This window comes from Gossypium hirsutum, chromosome A12 (assembly GCF_007990345.1).
Source record: "Gossypium hirsutum isolate 1008001.06 chromosome A12, Gossypium_hirsutum_v2.1, whole genome shotgun sequence".
Lineage (NCBI taxonomy): Eukaryota > Viridiplantae > Streptophyta > Magnoliopsida > Malvales > Malvaceae > Gossypium > Gossypium hirsutum.
In genome coordinates this window covers 29,877,154-29,902,246 of record NC_053435.1, presented here as the reverse complement: position 1 = coordinate 29,902,246, position 25,093 = coordinate 29,877,154, and the positions used below count along the sequence as shown (strand labels likewise).

At 36.4% G+C, this 25,093-nt stretch overlaps 1 non-coding gene across 1 annotated transcript; it reads right to left on the bottom strand.

Moving 5' to 3' along the window:
- Positions 1-5,727: 5,727 nt before the first annotated feature.
- On the bottom strand, positions 5,728-5,834 carry LOC121211766 (small nucleolar RNA R71). Its single transcript, XR_005906984.1, has one exon. It is a non-coding gene; the product is annotated as a small nucleolar RNA R71 (small nucleolar RNA).
- Positions 5,835-25,093: the final 19,259 nt, after the last annotated feature.

Here is a 25,093-nt window from a genome sequence, read left to right as displayed (position 1 = left end):
CTAGGCCATTTTTCACACATGATTGAGACACACGCCCCTGTCTCTGCTTGTGTGCCTAATTCTGAGTATTCTATTTTTAAATTTTAAGATGCAGAGGACACACGGCCAAACCTACTGCGCATGTGCCAGGCCGTGTGTCACACAATGTCAAGGCACACGCCCGTGTGTCTACCCGTTTGGATAAAATAAAGCCATTTCTTAGTTTTATTTCTCACCTAAAATTTTCCAACAACCTACACTAATACTTGAAAATATATACGAACCAATTCAAGAATTATAACCAAGCCAATACTAACATCTAACATGATATATCTTCACATGCATTCATGTTTATAATCTTACCTTTTATAGACATACTTCTTTAACAAAACTCAATCAAACCATACTAAACACGTATGTAATTACCATGATGTAACCTTATAAATATACCAAATCAAACCATCTCTTGCCATTCCAATGGTAAGATTACAAACAACCATTTATAAGCCAACAATTGGCCATGTTAACCAATACATGCCATTATACCAAAATATGTTTACTATTTATACCAAAATGAGCTGGTGGATAGTGTGATGATGCTCTGACCAATCTCAAACCTTTGCGAGCTTCTGAACACTATAAAACAGAGAAAATAAAACCTAGTAAGCATTTAATGCGTAGTAAGTTCGAATAACAGGAATTAAACTTACCAATCATATTCATTTAACTAAGCATAAGTGCTTCCCAACAAATTGACAAGTTTGCCTAATCACATATACTCAATTAAGCAAGTTAGTCACATATTTCACATGTAATCAAACAAACATGGATGAGCTCATCATGGTACAAACTTTCAGGTATTTCAGAAGCATTCGAGACATAATACTTCTAATCTCTTAATTTCTCATTTCAGGAGTTTTATCCGTTGAATTATTGAAATTTTGATGGATACTCAAGTAGTATAGGCAAGGTATACAAATCAGTGATTCATCAATTCATGTTTAGGGGTACCCGATAGGGCATATAATCAAGTAGCACATTCTCGAGCCACATATATCAGGATGCTTAAATGAGCCATGTAACATGATGCTTATCTGGGCTATACAGGAAACTCATAAGAGTTTTAATTCAGGAGCTCATAGAGCTTAACTGGTAACTCCAAAGAGTTATTATCAGGGAGCACTGGATAGCCATTTAATAGGGTGTTCAAGCGAGCCATGTCTGGAAGCTCATAAGAGTCTATATCAGGACGCTCACGTAGAGCTGTGTTTGTGTTCGCATTATATGCAAGATCACAACCGATCGAATCATGTAAGAAGACGCTCATAAAGATCTGCGGTAGTGTGCAACACATGAAGGACTATAATAGGATGCTTGATAAGACTTTTAATAGGATTCTCGTCTGAGCTATAATGTCCGCAAAATATGCAGGAATATAATCAATATGAAAAATTATGTATCCATCAAATTTCATTATTCAAACGGAACTTAACATCTTCCGGACATAATCGGATATGTGATTATTTCATATATTTATAAAATTTATATATTTCATGTAATCAAATACCACATTCAAATCAAGCATAAAAATAAACACAATTGAGCTACACGAACTTACATCGACACTTGTTCGTGTATAAAAGTCTACTAATTTGTTACTTTTTGTTTTCCTCGATCCAATTCCGTATTTGGTCTTTCCGGATCTATATAAATGAATTTAATCATCAATCCATTATATTTCATATTCAATTGGATTCAATTTACATCCTAGGAAAAATTACCAATTTGCCCCTATAATTTTCATAAATGATAATTTCGTCCCTAGGCTCAGAAAATGAAATTCATGCAATTTAATCCTCATTCCAAGCCTAACCAAAATTTTCATATAACATTTACAACACTTATATTTCAAAAACTTTAGAATTTTTCCATAACTTTTACATCTTTACAATTTAGTCCCTAAATCATAATTTCATCAAAATTTACTTTAAAAAGTAGTTTACCTATCAACAACTTTTCATTTTCTACCATAAATTTTAAAATTTCAACATATTCATCCATGAAAAACTTTGATACTTTGATAACTTTTGAAATTAATCCCCAAAATAGATAGATTAAACTATTCCAATATCAAAAATATAAAAATTACTAAAAACGGGACAATGATACTTGCCCAATTAAGCCAAGAAAGCTTGTTTTCTCTTTCTTAGGGTTTCCATAGAAATTTTGGGGAAGAAGATGATATAAAATGATATTATTTGATATTTATTTATTTATCATCTTTTATTTATTTTAATTTCCAATTTAGTCCTTGTCCTTTTCTAATTTTTCCATGGATGATTCATCAAAAATATATACTAACTTTTCTTTAATGGTCTAGTTATCATATAAGGACCTCTTATTTTGAATTCCATAGCTATTTGATCCTTCTAGCTACTAGAATTCAACTTTTTCATTTTATGCAATTTGGTCCTTTCCATAATTAAACACATAATCGGTAAAATTTTCTTATTAGATTTTTCATATAACATTCCTATCATAATGTAGACCAAGAAATAATATTAAAATAAAATTTTTTTCTATCTTGGATCTGTGATCCCGAAACCACTATTTTGATTTCACTGAAAACGAGCTGTTACAACTCTCTCCCTTAAAAGTTTTTTTGTCCTAAAAAATTTTACTAGTAAAGAGATTTGGATATTGCTTTCTCATGGTATCGTCCAGTTCCCAGGTAGCTTCTTCTATAGCATGTCGTTGCCAGAGAACCTTTACTAATGCTACATTTTTATTTCTTAGCTCTTTTGCTTCATGTGCCAGGATTTTGATCGGTTCCTCACTATAAGTCATATTATGCTGAATCTCAACTTCTGTCGGGGAAATAACATGTGAAAGATCCGACCGATACCATCGTAACATAGACACACGAAAAACATTATGAATTTTGTCGAGTTCTGCTAGTAATGCCAACGATATGCAACAGGTCTGATTCTTTCAATAATCTCATATGGCCCGATGAGTCGTGGACTCAAATTTCCTTTTTGACCAAACTGGAGAACTTTCTTCCAAGGTGATACTTTCAAGAATTCCTTATCACCAACCTAAAATTCTATCTCTTTTCATTTAAGATCGGAATAAGACTTTTTGACGATCGGAGGTTGTTTTCAAACTATCTTGAATTACTTTCACATTTTCTTCAGTTTCACGGACTAAGTCAATTCCGTGTATCTTCTTCTCACTGAGCTTTGTACAATACAATGGAGTTCTACATTTACGACCAGACAGAGCCTCATACGGTGCCATTTTAATGCTGGACTGATAATTGTTATTATAGGAAAATTCGACTAAAGGTAAATATTTTTCCCAGTTACCTTCAAATTCTAACACACAATATCGAAGCATATCTTCCAAAATTTGTATAACATGTTCAGATTGTCCATTAGTCTAAGGATGGAATGTGGTACTGAAATGTAACTGTGTACGCAGAGCTTCTTGCAATTTATTCTAGAATTGGGATGCAAATCGAGGATCTCTGTCTAAAATAATGGAGACATGCATTCCATGCAATCTGACAATCTCAAAAATATATAATTCAACCAATCTATCCAAGGAAAAATCCATACGTACCAAAAAAAAGTGTACAAAATTTGTCAATCGATTGACGATTTACCCAAATGACATCTTTTTTCTTCGGAGACAAAGGTAATCCCGATACAAAATCTATAGTAATTAATAAACCGTAATTTATACATATTTTTATCACATGCTTAGCCCATTTATGGATGGTTTCTCCTTAGATTTGGTGAATTCGATGCTCCTAATCCTTTAATTTCGTCTTTTATACTTAGGTGAGCATAGGAGAGTAAAAAGAGCGAGAGACGGGCCGAAAACGGAGAAAATGGAACCACATGGGAAATCAACACAGGTTGGACTTCCTCACACGGGCGTGTCACATGGCCATGTTCATTTGGCAGGATCAAAGCACGACTTACACGGGTAGACTACACGCTCGTGCCTCTTCAACAGCCTTGACCACGGGTTAGAGTAATCACACATGGGCATGCCCCTACCGAGCCCAAGTATAGTCCTATTCGGAGAAGGCCAATTTTTAGGACTCTTAGGTATTCAAAAGCCTATTTAAACACCTGAGGAGGCACTTAGAAGAGACGCAGAGTAGGAAGCAATGAATTACTCAAGAAAAGCCGATTGATCCATCTTAGAAGCCGGATTCATCATCAAGACTAAAGATCTCCCTTCAAGTTCCTTCAGGCGTTTTGGGTTTTCTTATGTTTTGTTACCTTTCTACTTCTGAGATGTTTTCTTTTATAATCATGAACTAAACCCCCTAAATACCTAAGGGGAATGAAACCTAAGACAGATCTTGTTGTTATTATCTAAATTGTATGATAAATATTTGACTTGTTCTTAATTATGTGTTCTTAATTCTTGTTTTAATATTCTAGGATATTGATTCAAGTTAATGCTCTTATTCAGAGGAGGAATAGACCCCGTCTAAGAGTATAATTGTCATAATTAAGCAGAGTTGATTGCGCCTAGAGATAAGGTGATAAGATTTTGCCGGATTAGGGTGAAACCTAATAAGGGAATTCATAGATCGAGTTAATGCAATTCTAGGGTGTTAATTAGAAAGAGATTTAAATTATTCAACCTAGAGTTAAACGTTATTAGTCTCGAGAGAGATAATAATATAACTTAGGGATTTCTACGGATCAAGTCAAATGAATAAATCATCTTAATTTTTAGGTATTGTCTTAATCAATCGAAGTTTCCCAAAAATAATTTTCCCAATTTTGTTTCTTTAGATAACCAAACCTCTTAATTTTTAGGCTAGATAATAAAAAGGAAGTAAATACTAGTACTCGTAGTTCCTTTGGGTTTGAAAAATCCGGTCTTGTTGAACTATACTACTGTTCGATAAGTACACTTTCCTTAATCGTGATAATAAGTTAGTCTCAAGAACGATTCATTCATAAATCTTTAAAACCTGTCGCGAATAGCATGAATCAAGTATTTGGCGCCGTTGCCGGGGAACTAGGATATTAGGAACACTTGATTTTTATTGCTTTAGCCATTTTACTTTTATTGCAATTTAAATTTTATTTTCTTTTCTAATTCTTCATTTGTTTTCTTCTGATAGGTTTTTCTAGTTTATGACCAGAAGAAACCTATCAGGACCACTACTTTTTGGCGGTGAGATCGGTCGCGCAATTCGTAAAAACTGAAGAGAAATAAGGCGAAGCCTAAGATACACAGAGGAAGAGCAAGAGGACGATACTTCAACCACAACCGAAGAGATGGCTGAAAACCAATAAAATCCACTACCTCCTGGATTGCTGCTGATCCAGTAAATCAGAATCCTGCTCCGCGTACTATGTATGATATGCTAAACCTTCTTTAACAGGAACTGAATCGAGCATAATTAGGCCTGCTGTTGCTGCAAATACTTTTGAACTGAAACCTAACACAATTCAAAATGATCCAACGGTTTGTTCAGTTTGATGGTTTGCAGGACGAAATCCCAATGCTCACTTGGTAAATTTCCTAGAGTTTTGCGATACATTTAAAATTAATGGCGTTTCTGATGACACGATTCACCTTCGGTTGTTTCCCTTTTCGTTGAGGAATAAGGCTAAACAGTGGTTGAACTCGTTACCACGAGGATCAATCACTACTTGGGAACAAATGACCGAAAAGTTTTTATTAAAATATTTTTCACCGGCTAAAACAACCAAATTACGTAATGATATCTCCAGTTTTGTGCAGATGGATTTAGAAACACTCTACGATGCATGGGAGAGATACAAGGATCTGTTGAGAAGGTGCCCTCACCATGGGTTACCACTCTGGCTACAGGTTCAGACATTTTATAATGGTGTGAAACCCTCAATGAAGCAACTCATCGACGCAGCCACCAGTGGAACTTTGAATAACAAAACACTTGAGGCAACTTACGAATTTATTGAGGAGATGTCACTGAATAACTATCAGTGGCAAGTTATGAGGATAAAGCCGATGAAAGTAGCCTGTGTTTTCAACCTCGATGCGGTTACTACGCTATCTAACCAAGTAGAACTCTTAAATAAAAAGATTGACAGTTTGTGTGGTTCTACTCAGGTACATGCAGTGATGAGGTGCGATTCGAATGGAGGAGGAGCATGCACAGAATATCAACCTTTCAACCCTAGCATCGAGGAGGAACAAGTCCAATATATGGGTAACAATAACTCTAGACCCCAAAATAACCCGTATAGTAACACTTATAATGCAGGTTGGAGGAACCATCCCAATTTCTCGTGGGGCGGTCAAGGAAATCAAAGGCCACAACATCCTCCGGGTTTTCAACAACCACCTTACCAACAAGAGAAAAAGTTGAACCTTGAAGAGATGCTAACAAAATTCATCTTAGTGTCAGAAACTCATTTTTAGAATACCGAGACAGTACTTAAGAATAAACAAGCATCGATCTAAGGGCTTAAAACTCAGATAGGTCAGCTCGCTAAATTGATATCTGAACGACCATAGGGTAGCCTGTCGAGTAGCACTGAAGCTAACCCAAGGGAGCAAATCAATGCAATTACCATTCAAGAGGAGGAAGGGTTAGTTGCACCTGAACCAGAACCGAGACAAGAAACAGTGGTAAGTAAATGTAAGGGTGGGGTGGACCACAATGACAAGAAATTAGTAAGTAAAGAATACAAACCTCGTGTGCCATACCCAAACACAACAAGGAAAGACCGCACAGAAGAACAATTTGGAAAATTCCTTAAATTATTAAAAAAGTTACATATTAACTTACCGTTTATTGAAGCCCTTTTGTAGATGCCAAATGCAGTCAAATTCTTAAAGGAGCTTTTAACAAATAAACGAAAGTTGGATGAGGCGTCGCATGTGGAGTTGAATGTAGTTTGCTCAACCATTCTACAGAATAAGCTACCCAACAAATTGAAAGATCCAGAGATTTTTACGATTCCTTGTTTAAGTTAGATGTTCATAATGCATTGGCTGACTTAGGGGCAAGCATTAATGTTATGCCTTATAAAATGTTTAAACAGTTAGGTCTTGGGAAACCCAAAAAAACTAGGATGAGCATTCAATTGGCTGATAAAACCATTAGATTTCCTAGGGGTATCATTGAAGATGTTCTTGTTAAGATTGATAAATTTATATACCCAGTAGACTTTGTTGTTCTAGACATGGAAGAGGCTAGTAACGCACCTTTGATTTTAGGACGACCCTTTTTAGCGACTGCTAGAACCATTATTGATGTTGGTACAGGTGAACTCACACTTTGTGTGGGAGACGAAACAATCACCCTTCAAGCTCATGAGACGAGTAACACATCAACAATCGAGGGTGATTGCATAAATCATACTACTGGTACTGATCATGTGGTGAAACCCTCTGTGCAGAAAACAGTTTTGAAGAGCGTATATGAGCCATGTTCAAGCAACAACAAAGGACCTATCTATGAAGAACGAAGGCTACAAATCAAGAAACTAGATGAATGGAAGACACATAGACCGAGGACACACGATAAACCAAAACCACTCCATGATGAGCTCAATGACGCACCAAATCAACTTAAGGTTGGAGACAAAGTACTACTAGATGCAACAGATCCTCGCATTGCCACTTCTGAACCTAATGAAGAAATTCCTCTCACGGTACTCAGTATTTTCCCATATGGTACAGTCGAGGTAATTCATCCCAAATTCGGCACTTTTAAGGTAAACAATACTCGTCTTAAACCTTATGCTGATAAAGTTGATAGCAAGGATAAGGAGTGTAAACTCCTCGCACCACCATGATCATGTACCAGAGCGTTAAGTCCAGCTTAAGACTATAAATAAACGCTTCTCGGGAGGCAACCCGAGCACTAACAGTAATGATATTTTTAAATTCTAGTTTTTTACATCTAACCTACTAACAGAGTCTTGAGACACAGGGTTTTTCCATCCACACAACCAGTAACATGGGCGTGCCTTAGGCTGTGCTCACACCACAGGAGGAGACACGGCCATGTGATACGGTCGTGTGAAAATAGGGCAAAATTTTTCCCCAACACGGGATGTGATAAGTTGGAACGACGAAAAAATGTGCAAGTGTACACAATCGCAACAAGTAATAAAGTGACAAGTAAATGTCGAGTTCTCGTACCCATAGGGATTGTAAAAAGAGTTATTTATGAAATTAATTGTAAAACACTTTGGTGAAGTAGAAATAATTTGGTTTTAGAAGATGGGCAAAAACTATTTAAAAACTTAAGTAAATGATTTAAATAAAACAAAAGAGTTCTAGTGCACGATTTCAAATAAGATTTAATCAATGTAACATGTGTTGGATTAATTATATTTCTTGAACTCAGAATTACGAAACTCATGTTTACATTGTTACGAATAAATTCACAACAACCCAGTAATTTTCTAACTTATGAAAAAATTTATATACAAAAATCCATTCATCTATTGACATATCTCTATGACAATTCAATCGACTAAACAGATTCTAGCAAACAAACATGCTATTGCACATACATATTCATTAAATTGAACCAATCTCTTGTATATCCCTATGTCAATTCAAATGATTAATTAAATCTAATAATAATCTAAAAGACTTTGTGAAGTAGCAAGATATCCATACCTTGGAACAATTTAATCACAACAATCTTGCAAGTTATGCAAGGCAATAATATCGCAAGATATATTGCTAATTTAACCTTCAGCTACCTTAGAAGAATAAACATGCACTGTTTAAGTATTGTGTCAACTAATTACAATTGCAATCCGTTTAAATAATTAATTCATTAGTTACCTTACAGTCGTAACGCAAGAATAACTTAGGTATGATTTTACTTGATCAAGCATCTTACCGAGGCTTATAACAGCATAAACAACATTTTAACAATTCAAGCAGGCAGAATATAATCGACCCAATACAAACATAATTTAAGCTGAATTGGTTAAAATAACCATTTCAATAGCATAAATATTCATAAACATGTTCGTCAAAACAACAACAAAAATTAAAGAGTTAGGGAACAAAAGGAAAATTCGGTGTTTCTCCGTGGCTTGACTAGTTGCTCCGTTCTTCGTTCTTCGTTGGCCTTGGCTACCAAGGTGGCTTATGAACACCTAATTGCTGCTCCAAAATGGCTGATGGGCACCTCTTTCCCAAGAGAAGAAATTGGCACTTGAACAAAAGGGAATGGAATGGAAAAAATGAGAGACAAGTGAGAGAGGGAATGAGAGAATGATGTAAAGTGAGGGATGCTTTGAATGATCAGCAAGGGGTGGATTTTATAGCTGATTGTGGCTGCTAAAAATAGAAAATTCCAGCAGCCAAAGAGCCCTCCCTTGGCCGGCCACACACATGGCAAAGTTGAGAGTTCAACTTTGCTATTTTAAGCTTGGAGCAAATCTACAAAGCCATAATTTAAGGTGGGGTTTGAATGCAATTTAGAAGTCTTTTGAGGGCATTTTTGCAAGCATATTTATTCAGCTAAAATGCTGATTTGGGTCAGCATATGGACGGTTTTGGGCTGCCCATTTAGTGGCTGGTTTGGTTCACTCAATCTGGCTCAACCAGTGCGGTTCGACTAGACCATTTCTCCATAATTAATTAAAAATAATTTATTTAACCCAAATTAAATGGGGAATAAATTAAAATTAATTAAATTATGAATTAATACACATTCCTGGACCGTCTTAGGCTAGAAATTAAAGTGTCTTGATACTTTAAATTGCTTCTCAGTTTTGTGCTTTAAGCAGTGTCAGCTGAGCCAATTTTCACCCTTTGCGCGAATCTGTCGAAAATAGTCAAAATTAGTCAAAGTTAAGTATAAAATTAAATAAATTCACCATGTTCATATTTTTAACTTAACTTAATTATTTTATAATATTTAATTATTTTTTGACAAGAATTTAACCGAATTTGCATGAATTTAAGAAAAATTGGGTATGAAAAAGTATATAAAATTTTGTGTTTCCATAAGTTTCCACAACCGTGCGACATGGCCGTGGGCGAAACTGCCAAAACAACACGGGCGTGAGACACGCCTGTGCCATTCACCCATGGTCAAAACTGTCAAAATAACATGGGCGTGGGCTATCATACACGGGCATGGGAGAAGCGAACAAAGCAAGACACGGCCGTGTGCACCTACACGCCCAAGGAACACGGGCGTGGGCCAAATGTCGGGCGCACCCAAATTTAAAAATCGCAAAACACACAGGAAAAAATTAGGGTACACGGGCATGCCCCATGACCATGTGCCCCAAAATATATATAAACCATTCACTATTCATCATCCCCCTTCCCAAAAATCCCTAAGCCGCTGCAACTCCACACGACCTACCTGCCACACCCGTGCGCCGCCTACAACATTGTTTCTGACGATTGAAGCTTCTCCCTTTTGCTTATACAATGTCATCTTCACGTGGTAAGAAGACCGCTGTCCTCGCCTCAAAGAAGAGGACAGGAGTAGCGTCATCCTCGGGTCCTATAGCTGAGATCCGTCACCCTTTCCTCGAGTTCCCCTTGGGACCCTAGGAGGAATTATATTAGATATTACGGGCCCGACCCCTAGGTGTGGGCCGCTGCATTGACTGGGCCACACTTGAAAAGATTCAATTGGCTGATGCGGTCCGAGCCCTCTTGATGACTGACCGGTAGGGGCTCTTCTTTGAGATCGTTGAGCCGATGTATCTCGAGTTCACATTGGAACTCTGCTCGACGTTCCATCTTTAGACCGTCATGACCAACTTCGATGATCCTGGAACGGTGCAGTTCTGCCTTGGTGGTCTAGTACGGTAGTTGAGCGTACCCGAGTTCAGGATTGCACTAGGGCTGTACACGGAGGAGTTCATGGACAACAATGAACTCGACACCCTCCACCGCCACATCCACTACTCTCCCTCAAAATGCTTGAAGGACCTCGTCCTTACCTCGACCACCTATGATCCTAGCCGTTCTAAGGCATCGGCCCTCGCCCCATCCCTGCGATACCTACACACCATTTTGGCCCACATTCTGATAGGATGACGAGAGAGCACTAGCGTTGTCAACACTCATGACGCCTATTTCTTATGGAGCATAGAGAACGGACACATCCTCGACCTTGCCTACTTCATCGCCCTCGTCATCCGCCATCAGACAAAGCGACATAGGGGAGGGGTCATCTCTATCGAGCCCTATGTGACTCGATTGGCTTGGCACTTTGGGCTCTTCAGCACATCATCACAATCATCCTCACTCACTCTTATCGGCCAAATGTCCCCAAAGGGCATCTCGAGCATGCTAAATATGAGGATGATCAAGAAACGACGTGGCACCTACCCTCCTCAGTACCGCCTCGTCCAGTCCACCGAGGAGGACTCAGAGGACATTACTGATGATGTCCCTCCATGTCATAAGGACCCACCATCTCAGCCACCACCCATCCATCGTCCAGTTCATGTGGCGGCTTCATACTCTGACATCTTTGAGCGCCTTACTCAATTTGAGCAGCAGTGTTTTCAGCGTTTTGATCACATTGATGCTACAGTTCACCAGATTTGTCAGCACCTTCACATCTCATCGCCACCACCACCTCGCGAACCATCCGGCGATGACGATGTTTAAAAACTTTTTATTATTTTTTATTTTCACTTTTATCTTTATTTATCTTATTTAAGTACTTTTTATTTCATTTTTCTTTAATATTATTTTAATTTTAGTTTTTATAATTTTTATTGAATAATTTATAGTATTGGCTATTTCATTACGAGTAATTATGCTTCCTTATATTCCCTAAATAGTTCCTGATTCTATCACAGTTATAAAGAGCTCCAAAGCTCACCATCACATAGGAGCTGAAAACTCCACTAGGAAAGGTTCTCCACGACTGCCATGTCTTACTCGACCACAACCTTAGATACTACCAGATATAATATTCTTTTGGCGCAGGACTTATAGACTAATGAACCTCTACCACCACCAGAGTATCCTCCTCCACTCTCATCATTGCTTTGGTCGATTATTCTCTACAACTCCAATTCAAGGAGTTCATTCATCATTCAGGAAGTTTCACTTCTCTCCCTATCTTATGATTATATATCTATACCTATCTTTGTACATTGAGGGCAATGTACATCTTAAGTGTGGGGGGTATTTCATATCATCATTAGAAATCCCTGAATTTTGTCTTATTCTCACGTGAATCACTCATATCAGTATTAGAATGATTTTTAATTAATTTATGATTTTTATTGATATGTCTTGAATTAAAACATAGCATTTATGCATTGATTGTTTAAACTTTAAGACATTAAGGAATCAAGCATGATAAGTTGATTTTTGAAGAATTAAAAACTTTTAGGTGGTTTCCCTAAGTTTAGGTATTATCGTGAGTTGAAATTCACAAGTTTAAACATCAAAAAGCGATAAGTTTTGTGAGATCATGAGCCTTTAGGGCATATTTTATTCCTTTCATGCTCACTTTTATTATGAGCGCGTCAGTATTGATTTGTTATTCTAGAACTTGCTTGATTATACATGTTAAGACCACACCATTTGATTTGACATGTCAAGATGATAAAGGCACTTAGGTTTAACCCACTCACTCCACAAAATCCTACCTTCATAATTAACCCTTAGTGAACCCCTTTGAGCCTAACAAGCCATTAATTGAGTTACCCTCAATATTAACCCGTAACCCATTATTGTTGAAATCCCCTAATTTGATCCTTATTTTTGTCGAGATTTGATTTGAACTAATTGCTTAGCTATGTTTTTCTCTTCTATGTATTTGACTTGTTCTTAAAAAAAATTACTTACATTCATATTAGTAATAATTCGTCGTTTTTGAGCTTGAGTGTTAATTCCATATTCTGAGAAGAAGCTCACTTGTATTCAATTGATGACTTGTTACTTTTCTAGCTAGGTAATTTTTCAATTCAATCTCGATTCTAGCCGTTTCCTTCAGCGTGTGACCACACCCCTAAACCAAAGCCACGTTACAACCCTCTAAAGACATTTTTAATTGATGTATCATCTCAATATATAGTGGTGGAGAGTTGATTTTCAAGCAAGCATATGGTAATAACTTTTCATATTGATTAATGAGTGCTTTAATTGATGTCCTTAAACACCTTGAGTGATTTGAGTGAATCTTTAGTGAGGATGTTAAACTCTGTGATATTTTGATCAAAGGTAATCACTTAGATGAGGGGAGACACCTATGTTTTCGTGATAAAATGCTCAACTTGGAATGTTTGAAACTTTGATGTACTTTTAGTTGAATTTTCAATGTATGAATACTTATGGATTATTTTGAGATATTATTGATAGGGATTATAAATTGAGAAGAATTTATTTTGATTGTGAGTTGAGGATTTTGCTTGAGGACAAGCAACTGCTTAAGTGTGGGAGTATTTGATAAACCGTAATTTATACATATTTTTATCCCATGCTTAGCCCATTTATGGATGGTTTCTCCTTAGATTTGGTGAATTCGATGCTCCTAATCCTTTAATTTCATGTTTTATACTTAGGTGAGCATAGGAGAGTAAAAAGAGTGAGGAATGGGCTGAAAACAAAGAAAATAGACCCATGTGGAAAATCAACACGGCCTGGACTTCCTCACACGAGCGTGTCACATGACCGTGTCCATTTGGCAGGATCGAAGCATGACTTACATGAGTAGACTACACGCCCATGCCTATTCAACAACCTTGACCACGGGCTGGAGTAATCGCACACGGGCGTGTCACACGGGTGTGCCCCTACCGAGCCCAAGTATAGTCCTATTCAGAAAAGGCCAATTTTTAGGGCTCTTACGCATTCAAAAGCATATTTAAACACTTGAGGAGGCACTTAGAAGAGACCCAAAGTAGGAAGCAAGGAATTACTCAAGGAAAGCTGATTGATCCATCTCAGAAGTCGGATTCATCATCAAGACTGAAGATCTCTCTTCAAGTTCCTTCAGGAGTTTTGGGTTTTCTTACGTTTTGTTATCTTTATGCTTCTGAGATGTTTTCTTTTATAATCATGAACTAAACCCCCTAAATAACTAAGGGGAATGAAACTTAAGATAGATCTTGTTATTATTATCTAAATTGTATGATAAATATTTGACTTGTTCTTAATTATGTGTTCTTAATTCTTATTTTAATATACCAGGATATTGATTCAAGTTAATGCTCTTATTCAGAGGAGGAATAGACTCAGAGTAAAATTATCATAATTAAGCGGAGTTGATTGCGCACCTAGAGATAGGGTGACAAGATTTTGCTGGATTAGGGTGAAACCTAATAATGAAATCCATAGATCGAGTTAATGCAATTCTAGGGTGTTAATTAGAAAGAGATTTTAATTATTCAACCTAGGGTTAGATGTTATTAGTCTCGAAAGAGATAATAATATAACTTAGGGATTTCTACGGATCAAGTCAAATGAATAAATCGTCTGATTCAGAGCCAAATAACAAGTGAAGTCTCGGTGGATTTTTCCTTAGGTATTGTCTTAATCAATCGAATTTTCCCAAAAGTATTTTTCCCAATTTTTTCTGTGCATTCTTAGTTTAGTAATTAGTTTAAATAACTAAACCTCTTAATTTTTAGGCTAGATAACAAAAAGGAAGTAAATACTAGTACTCATCGTTCCTTTGGGTTCGACAAATCCGGTCTTGCTGAACTATACTATTGTTCGATAGGTACACTTGCCTTAATCATGATAATAAGTTAGTCTCAAGAACGATTCATTCATAAATCTTTAAAACCTATCGCGAATATCATGTATCAGTAATTTTTTCCTATTTCTATTCTGGAATCGTAACTGGCTGTAATAATCCCAAAGGCACTTAATGTTCAGGTTTTACTTGCTGACATATCAAACATTTAGATACAAATTCAGAAATATCCCGTTTCATTCTCGATCACCAGTACATCTTTTTCATATTATTGTACATTTTGTTACTACCAGGATGAATAGACATGGTACCATTATGAGCTTCATGTAGAATATTTTGTACTAGTTCCAAGTTCTTCGGTGCACATATTCTGCCTCTAAATAACAAACAACCATCAAACCCAATCTGAAATTCTAAATCAGGATTCAACTCAGATTGTTCTCTTTTAGCTTGTAATTCTTCATCACCCTTTTGAATTTCATAGATCTGTTGCAGAAATATCGATTTAGGTTTTAACTCAGCTATAATTGAACCATCATCTGATAATGACAATCGAGTATCCATTACTCCCAAGGAAAATAAAGACTTTCTACTTAGGGCATCAACAACCACATTAGCTTTTCCCGGAAAATAGTCAATAATAAGATCATAATTTTTCAATAATTCTAGCCACTTGTGCTGTCTTAAGTTCAAGTCTTTTTACGACATTAGATACTTCAAACTTTTATGATCGGTGAATATGTTACACTTTTCACCAAACGGGTAATGCCACCAGATTTTCAATGCAAAAGTAATGGTTGCTAACTCTAAATCATGTATCAGATAATTTCTTTCATGTGGTTTTAGCTATCTAGAAACATAGTCTATTACTTTACCTTCTAGCATCAATACACAACCTAAACCATTTAATGACGCATCACTGTAAATTATAAATTCTTTACCTAATTCAGGTTGAACTAACACAGGTGCTTCAGACAACAAGCTTTTAATCTGTCAAAACTCTACTGGCATTTATTAGACCACTTGAACTTTACATCTTTCTGTAACAATCGAGTCATCAGAGAAGCTATCATTGAGAACTATTTAACAAACCTCCAATAATATCTTGCTAGTCTCAGAAAACTTCTGACTTCAGACACATTCTTTGGTGGTTTCCAATTAACAATTGCAGAAATTTCATTCGGACCCACCTTGATACCTTCAGCAGATACTATATGTCCAAGAAAACTAACTTCCCATAGCCAAAATTCACATTTACTAAATTTGGCATACAATTGTTTCTCACGTAGTGTTTGCAACACTATTCTCAAATGATCAACATGCTCATTTTCATCTTGGGAATATACCAAAATATCATCAATAAATAACACCACGAACCTGTCAAGATACGGTTTGAAAATTCTGTTCATTAAATCCATGAATACTACAGGTGCATTTGTTAAACTGAATAGCATCAGAAGACACTCATAGTGCCTATACCTGGTTCTAAAAGCTATCTTTGGCACATCTGAATCTTTTACATGTAGCTGATAATAATTGGAATGAAGATAAATCTTTGAAAATAAAGTGGCACCTTTCAGTTGATCAAAAGTCATCAATACAAGACAATGGATGCTTGTTCTTTATTGTGACTTTGTTCAATTGTCTGTAATCTAGACACAATCTCTATGATCCATCTTTCTTCTTTACAAACAGAATCGGTGCACCCCAAGGTGAAAAACTGGGTCGTGAAAAGCCTCTGTCAAACAATTCCTCCGAAAATACATTAGGAAATTTACAAACAACCGGCACTGACTGAATCTTCGACTTAGATACTTTAGTATCCAACATATATGCAAGATAAGCATCATACCCCATTCTAATATATTTCTGTGCTGATATTGCTAAGGTCACAATAGATAACCCATCTAGTTTATTAGATTCAATGTGAAGTAACTCACCATTTTGACACTTTAACCCAATGTATAACTATTTACAATTCACCACTGTGTCATGCTAGGTTAGCCAATCAATTCCCAAAATCACATCAAATTCAATAGAGGACAACAACATTAGATCAGGTGAAAAGCAATAACCCTTTACCATTAAAGGACAATTTTTATAAATTTTATCCACCATAACATACTGGCCTAGGAGGTTTGAAACTTTAACCAAAAATTCAATGAATTCAATAGGTAATTTTTTAACAGACAATAATTTTGTACATCTGTATGAATGTGTTGAACCAGGATTAATCAAAGTAGTAATATTAGTATCAACTAGAAAAAATATACCAGTAATGATGTTTGGTGCAAAGGCATCCTCTCTTGCATGCATAGCATATGTCCTTATCGATACTCGTGCCTCAAATTTAACTATTGAGTCTTTTGTAGTACCTCGGCTACCACTGACACTGTCAGGGTGATGGGGTGGTCTGCCCCTCGAGGTGAGATTACTCGGCTCTAAAGTCTAATTAGTATCTTTTTCAATTCTTTCTAGACAATCTTTAAGAAAATGATCAAGAGAACCACATCTATAGCAAGCCCCACTTCTCAGACGACACTTCCCAAAATGAAATTTATTACAATGTTTACATTTTGGTTTGGGATTACCAACACTTACAACATTTGTTATAGACGGAGATGAAGATCTCGGGTTAGAGCATTTAGAGCCCTGCTTTTCTCCAGAATATCCCACAGAAGTAGTAAAATGATCATGGTACTTCTTTGATTTCTTTGAAGCAGATGATTGTGACTCGCCGATAAATCTTTTGCCAAAAATTTGAGCTTCTCTCTGCTTGTTTCTTACTTAATTCCTCAGCTTTATGTGCTTATCAGCCAATAAGAAAAATTCCCTTTGTTCAAGAATTCTAATCAATACTTGATATCTTCATTTAAGCCCTCTTCCAAACGTTTACACAGATATCTTCATTTAAACCCTCTTCAAAACGATTACACATATCAGCCTCGGTCAGAACCATTCTCTGGCATACTTGCTCAATTTAACAAATTCTCCTTCGTATTCAGATACTGTCATGTTTCCATATTTCAACTCTAAAAATTCTTTCTTTTTCTAATCCAGAAATCTCTAACTAATGTACTTCTTTCTAAATTCTATTTGGAAGAATTCCCATGTAACATTTTCTCTTGGTACAACAAAAGTTATAGTATTTCACCAATGGTAAGCTGTGTCTTTCAATAACGATACATCACATTTTAAACACTTAGCTGGTGTACATGATAATTCATCTAGAACCCTGATGGTATTTTCCAACCAAAATTCAGCTTCCTCCAGATCATCATCGGCAGTAGCCCTTAATTCCTCTGCCCTATACTTACGGATTTTATCTACCAGAGGCCTACCTATTCTAACAAGTTCAGCACCCTGCGGCATCTCTGGAACTGGTTAAAAACAGGTGCGAGAGGTTGTTGCACAGTAGGATTTGTTCTCAAGTATTTAGTGAACCACCCATTCATCATTTGGAAGAAAGCTTCTTTTGTCTCCTCACCTCAGCCCTTAGATACGAACCTTCTACTACTATTAGATATAGTTCGTTGAATAGAAACTTGAGCAGTGCTCTCAGCTTTTCTCAGATTTAGCTCTAGCTTGGTTGGATGACATTACAATATAAGAAACACATTTGAAAATGGTCAGGAGACATCACACTATCATAAATTATATAATGGCATGTATAGCTAAACTCGTACTTGCTACATTAGTTTGAAAATCGACTAAATCGTAGCTCTGATACTAATAAATGTAACACCTTAACCTGTAACTGTCGCCAGAACTAGATCACGGAGCATTACCGGAGTTTACAGAAAAAATACAGATAATTCATATCATTTACTATTCATAACCAAAACTAATCATATCGTCCCTTGAATGGACCATCGAGGCCCAATTTAAGATTAGAAACAAGTAGGGACTAAATCAGAATCTTTGAGAATTTTTTGCAAATTTGAAAATTTTTCTTATATACAGGGGTCACACGCCTGTGTGAGTAGGCCGTGTGAGTGACATGCCCATGTTTCAGGTTGTATGGGCATTCAATGTGAGGCAAACGACTGTGTCCCAACCCGTGTCCTTACCCGTGTAACTCTTTGACTTGAATCACACGACTAGCCACACACCCGTGTGCTAGGTGGTGTGGTCAATTTAATTTTTGAAAATTAGGTGCAGGATTCACATGGCCAAGACACACGCCCGTGTTTAGGCCGTGTGTCACACACGGCTGAGGCACACACCTATGTCTCTGTCCATGTTCCTAATTCTGAGTATTTTGTTTCTAAATTTTAAGATGCAGGGGACACACAGCCAAACCACATGCCCATTTGCCAGGTTGTGTGGCACACACGGTCAAGACACACACTCATGTATCTACCCGTGTAGACAAAATAAGCTCATTTCTTAGCTTTGTTTCTCACCCAAAATTTACCAACAACCTACACTAATACTTGAAAACATATACAAACCAATTCAAGAATTATAACCAAGCCAATACTAACATCTAACATGATATATCTTCACATGCATTCATGTTTATAATGTTTCCTTTTATAGACATACTTCTTTAACATAACTCAATCAAACCATACTAAACACATATGTAATTACTATGATGTAACCTTATAAATATACCAAATCAAGCCATCTCTAGCCATTTCAATGGCTAGATTACAAACAACCATTTATAAGCCAACAATTGGTCATGTTAACCTATACATGCCATTATACCAAAATATGTTTACTATTTATACCAAAATGAGCTGGTGGATAGTATGAGGATGCTCTGAACAATCTCCAACCTTTGCGAGCTTTTGAACACTATAAAATAGAGAAAATAAAACCTAGTAAGCATTTAATGCTTAATAAGTTTGTCTAAAAAGAATTAAACTAACCAATTATATTCATTTAAATAAGCATAAGTGCTTCCCAACAAATTGACAAGTTTGCCTAATCACATATACTTAATTAAGCAAGTTAGTCATATATTTCACATGTACATCAAATAAACATGGATGAGCTCATCATGCTACAAACTTTCAGGTATTTCAGAAGCATTCGAGACATAATACTTCTAATCTTTTAATTTCTCATGTTAGGAGTTTTATCCATTGAATTATTGAAATTTTGATGGATACTAAAGTAGTATAGGCAAGGTATACAAATCAGTGATCCGTCAATTCATGTTCAGGGGTACCCGATAGGGCACACAATCAGGGAGCACATTCTCGAACCACATATATCAGGATGCTTGAGCCATGTAACAGGACGCTTATTCGAGCTAAACAGGAATCTCATAAGAGTTTTAATCAAGGAGCTCATAAAGCTTAATAGGTAACTCCAAAGAGTTATTATCAGGGAGCACCGGATAGCCATTTAATAGGGAGTTCAAACGATCCATGTCAGGAAGCTCATAAGAGCCTATATCAGGACGCTCACGTAGAGCTGTGTTTGTTTTCGCATTAGATGCTGGATCACAACTGATTGAATCATGTAACAGGACGCTCACAAAGAGTTACGGTAGTGTGCAACACCATGTAGAATCACTACCGATAAGGATGCTCGCAGGAACTATGTAATAGGATGCTTGATAAGGATTTTAAGAGGATGCTCCTCTGAGCTATAATGTCAACAATATATGCAGGACTATAATCAATACGAAAAATTATGTATCCATCGAATTTCATTATTTAAATGAAACTTGACATCTTCCGGCCATAATCGGATATGTGATTATTTCATATATTTATAAAATTTATATATTTCATGTAATCAAATACCACATTAAAATCAAGCATAAAAATAAACACAATTTAGCTACACGAACTTACCTCGACACTTGTTCGTGTATAAAAGTCTACTAATCCGTTACTTTTTGTTTTCCTCGATCCAATTCTGTATTTGGTTTTTCCGGATCTATATAAATGAATTAATTCACTATATTTCATATTCAATTGGATTTAATTTACATCCTAGGAAAAATTACCATTTTGCCCATATACTTTTCATAAATGATAATTTCGTCCTTAGGATCAAAAAATGAAATGCATGCAATTTAATCCTTATTCCAAGCCTAACCAAAATTTTTATATAACATTTACAGCACTTATATTTCAAAAAATTTAGAATTTTTCCATAAGTTTTAAATCTTTACAATTTAGTCCCTAAATCATAATTTCATCAAAATTCACTTTACAAAAGTTGTTTATCTATCAACAACTTTTCATTTTCTACCATCAATTTTAAAATTTCAACATATTCATCCATGAAAAAACTTTGATACTTTGATAAATTTTGAAATTAATCCCCAAAATAGATAGATTAAACTATTCCAATCTCAAAAATATAAAAATTACTAAAAACGGGACAAGGATACTTACCCAATTAAGCCCAATTAAGCCAAGAAAGCTTGTTTTCTCTTTCCTCGGGTTTCCATAGAAATTTTGGGGAAAAAGATGATATAAAATGATATTATTTGATGTTTATTTATTTATCAGCTTTTATTTATTTTAATTTCCAATTTAGTCCTTGTCATTTTCTAATTTTTCCATGGATGATTCATCAAAAATATATACCAACTTTTCTTTAATGGTCTAATTACCGTAGAAGGACCTCTTGTTTTGAATTTCATAGCTATTTGATCCTTCTAGCTACTAGGATTGAACTTTTTCATTTTATGCAATTTGGTACTTTCCATAATTAAATACATAATCGGTAAAATTTTCTTATTAGATTTTTCATATAACATTCCTATCATAATGTAGAACATGCAGTAAGATTAAAATAAAATTTCTTTCTAACTCAGATTTTTGGTCCCAAAACCATTGTTTTGATTTTACTAAAAACGGGCTGGTACAGGCTGTATCCCGAATATGTATCTAAGGAACAGTAATCTTCATTACCTGCTTGTTGATCTAACTTCTGATCCATAAAAAGCAGCAAAAAATGGTCCTTCCTAGTAAATTTGTTCAATTTTATGTAGTCTATACAGATTCTCTAACCCGTGACAATTCGTTTTGGGATTAACTCATTACGTTCATTCTAAAAAATTGTGATTCCACATTTCTTCGGTACACATTGTATCAGACTTACCCATGAATTATCTGAGATAAGGTAGATAATTCCAGCATCTAACCATTTGATCACTTTCTTTTTGCCCATAAATCCTAGCTCTTTCACCCTACTATAGGATAATTTTATGCATATAGAAAGAAGGGCTTATACCTCGAATATCAGTTATGGTTCAATCGATTGCCTTTTTAAATTCCTTTAAAACTTCGATCATTTGCTCCTCTTAGTATTCTGTTAATTTTGCTGAAACAATCACAGGAAAAGTAGAACAATTATCTAAATAAATGTATTTTAAATGGGAAGGAAGTACCTTAAGTTCGAGTTTGGGTGGTTCCTCGATTGACAACTTGGGTTACACAAACTCTGGAACTTCAAATTCTTTGAACATAAACCTTCAGATTGGCTTCCATCAAAGCCATGTTTTCATTAACTTTTTCATCATCCAATGGCTCAGACCTTAAAGTGTTCTCCAATGGGTCTTCAAAATTCTTCTCCCATTCTATAGAAACTAAGGTTTCTAGCTCCTCCATCAGATCAGGGAATTTCATAGCTTTAAGAACATTAACTTTTACCTAATCATCCTTAACTCTCATCGTTTGTTCTCCTTTTTGCACGTCAATCAATATTCTTCCCATGGCTAGGAAAGGTCTCATTAGGATGATCAACACTTCCTTATCTGATTTAAAATCTAAGACAATGAAATAATCAGGAAAAATGAATTTATTGAATTTTTCCAAAACATCCTTGATCTTTCCTTCGGGGTATATTAAAGATCGATCCACCAGTTGAAGTGTCAAAGTAGTATGTCTTACATCGCCTATTCCCAACAGTTTGAAAATAGACTTGGGCATCAAGTTGGTGCTTAATCCTAAGTTACATAAAGCTTTACCACAGTAAGGTTCTGTAACACCCCAAACCCGACCTAGATGTTAGGCCCGAATCTAGTGTGCCACATTGAAGTGTCTTTCGAAAATTGGACTTGTTGGTGGAAAATTGTCTCTGAGTTGAAATCTCTTTGTTAAAAACTCAAATCATCTTAACCATTTATTAAGCATTTAAAACGTCTTTACTTTAAAAACATTATTTGTTGCAGAAGCAATATCCAAAAATGTTGTAAAAACGCGGTGTTTTGAAAATAGTTAATCTTTTCTTAAACCAGCGTTCTATCACTATCAGTTAAGTATCAAATAAATAAAGCCCAAATAAAATAACTTAAATTTAAGAGGCTTTATAACAGGATCAAAACCCAAAGTGAAATTTTAAATATAAATAAAGTTAAGCATTAAAAGCTGCGGTCGTGTGACCATTTCTGAGTCCCTCGCAACACCGACCCTCTTAATGTTGGGGATTACCTGCATAGTTAATAGATAGGGTGAGTTTACGAAAACTCAATGTGTAATCCCCTTACTAAAGTAACAGTCAGTATACCGAAATAGAAACAAAGACAGCATGGGCCAGAGCCCGTTAACAGTAACAGTACAATCTAGTTCAGAGCATACGTGGGTCAAAGCCCATTACAATATCATTTGGGTCACAGCCCATAACAGAATCAATTGGGCCTAGCCCATATCAGTAATAAAATATAATGTGTGAATGCATGGATGCATGCCATCCCATCCAACCCTTCACTTGCCTTCGTCCAACCCTGCACTACCTGTGGGGAATAACTCACCCACGCCATCCCTACACTTACAATGTTAGCAACGGTTACGACACTAACCAAAATCCCAGCAAAGCTGCTAGTACATATATGGCTTTAAGCCTTCAGCAGCGGTATTATAATTGGCCCAAAGCCATCGATAACTGTAATAAGTTTGACATGTAGCCATCAGTGACGGTAATATAATCGGCACACAGCCATGGGTAAATATGATCGACACAGAGTCATCAATAAACATGATAGGCACATAGCCACAGGTAAATAAAATTGGCACAAAGCCATAATCAAGATAGCACAGAGATATAAACAGATTAAGCGGCATTAAGCCGTCCGCCGGTCCATAGTCGTCTCGTGCGACCCATGTGACCTTAACAAATCAATACTGGATCCACAGTAGTCTCGTGCGACCCGTGTGACCCTATCAGAACAGTACTTCCTCCATATCAATGTCCGAACCCCATGCAATATGTCATGTATGTCATGCTCAATCATCACACGTGTATGCAGAATGGCCATGCTCAGTAACAATCATTTAAACATATATTAAAAGCATATCAGTTTTACAACCACAGTCAAGTCAGTTAAAACACAGTCATACAATCACAGTCAAATCAGTCAAATTCATAGTCTAAGCCAGTCATTTACCCACAAGGGCAAAACAGTCATTTTGCCTTACAGGGGTATTTCGATAATTTTACACTACAAGGGTATTTCGGTAATTTTACACTACAGGGGTATTTCTGTAATTTTACAAATTGAGAGTATTTTGGTAATTTTACAAATTGGAGTATTTCGGTAATTTAACAAATTGGGGGTATTTCAGTAATTTTACAAATAGAGGGTATTTCAGTAATTTTACAAACCGGGGGTACTTCGATAATTTTACAATCCGGGGTCTTAACGACCCATACGAAGGTCCATCGTCGCCTTGAGCGACTTAAGTAACCTAAACAGACATAACGGTGCAAATGGGCCTAAGGCCCATACTTGGCCCAAGTGGGCCCACACACTCGTGTGGCCTATTTAGCCCAGAAACAGCCACAGCTATGCAAACGTCACATTCCAAACAACACTTGCCGCATCACATACATTTTATTCGTGTGGGCTTACTAGCCCACTAGGCCCACCCACATGGCCTATTTAGCCCAACGAGGCCCAGAATAGCCCAAGACCACGAGAGCGCTCGTGGTTGCCTCTAAAGTCTAACGCCCATGTTCGTGGGCTTAGCTCACCACACGTGCGATCGCACGCTCGTGTGGCATCATACGCCATATTTTTAGTTTTTCGGCATTTTGCCGATCTACATTCATAGCAGTGTAAACAACACATACTTTCAGCTTTTAAACGATTATCAAAAATACATACAAATACATACACTTTCAGCTTTTCAGTTGATCATCAAACATAGCATATGGTTACACACCTGATCACGTAGTGTATTAAGAATTATCGAGTGCCAGGACCTATTCAAACATAACAACGGTTAATCACTTATCAACAAAGTTAAAAGCATATTAACCAAACCCCTAGTCGAAGAATCGACTACCACTTGCCTTGACTCGAACGGTCAACCGTGATTTGCCTGCTTAATCCAAAGTTTGGTGCAGTCACCCTTCTGCAACCTGGTGAAAAGTCCCGAACTGCTGATACCCTAGTCACTTAAACTTGGGGGCAAAGGCTACGCGTCCACTCCCATTCATCACCTCTGTTAT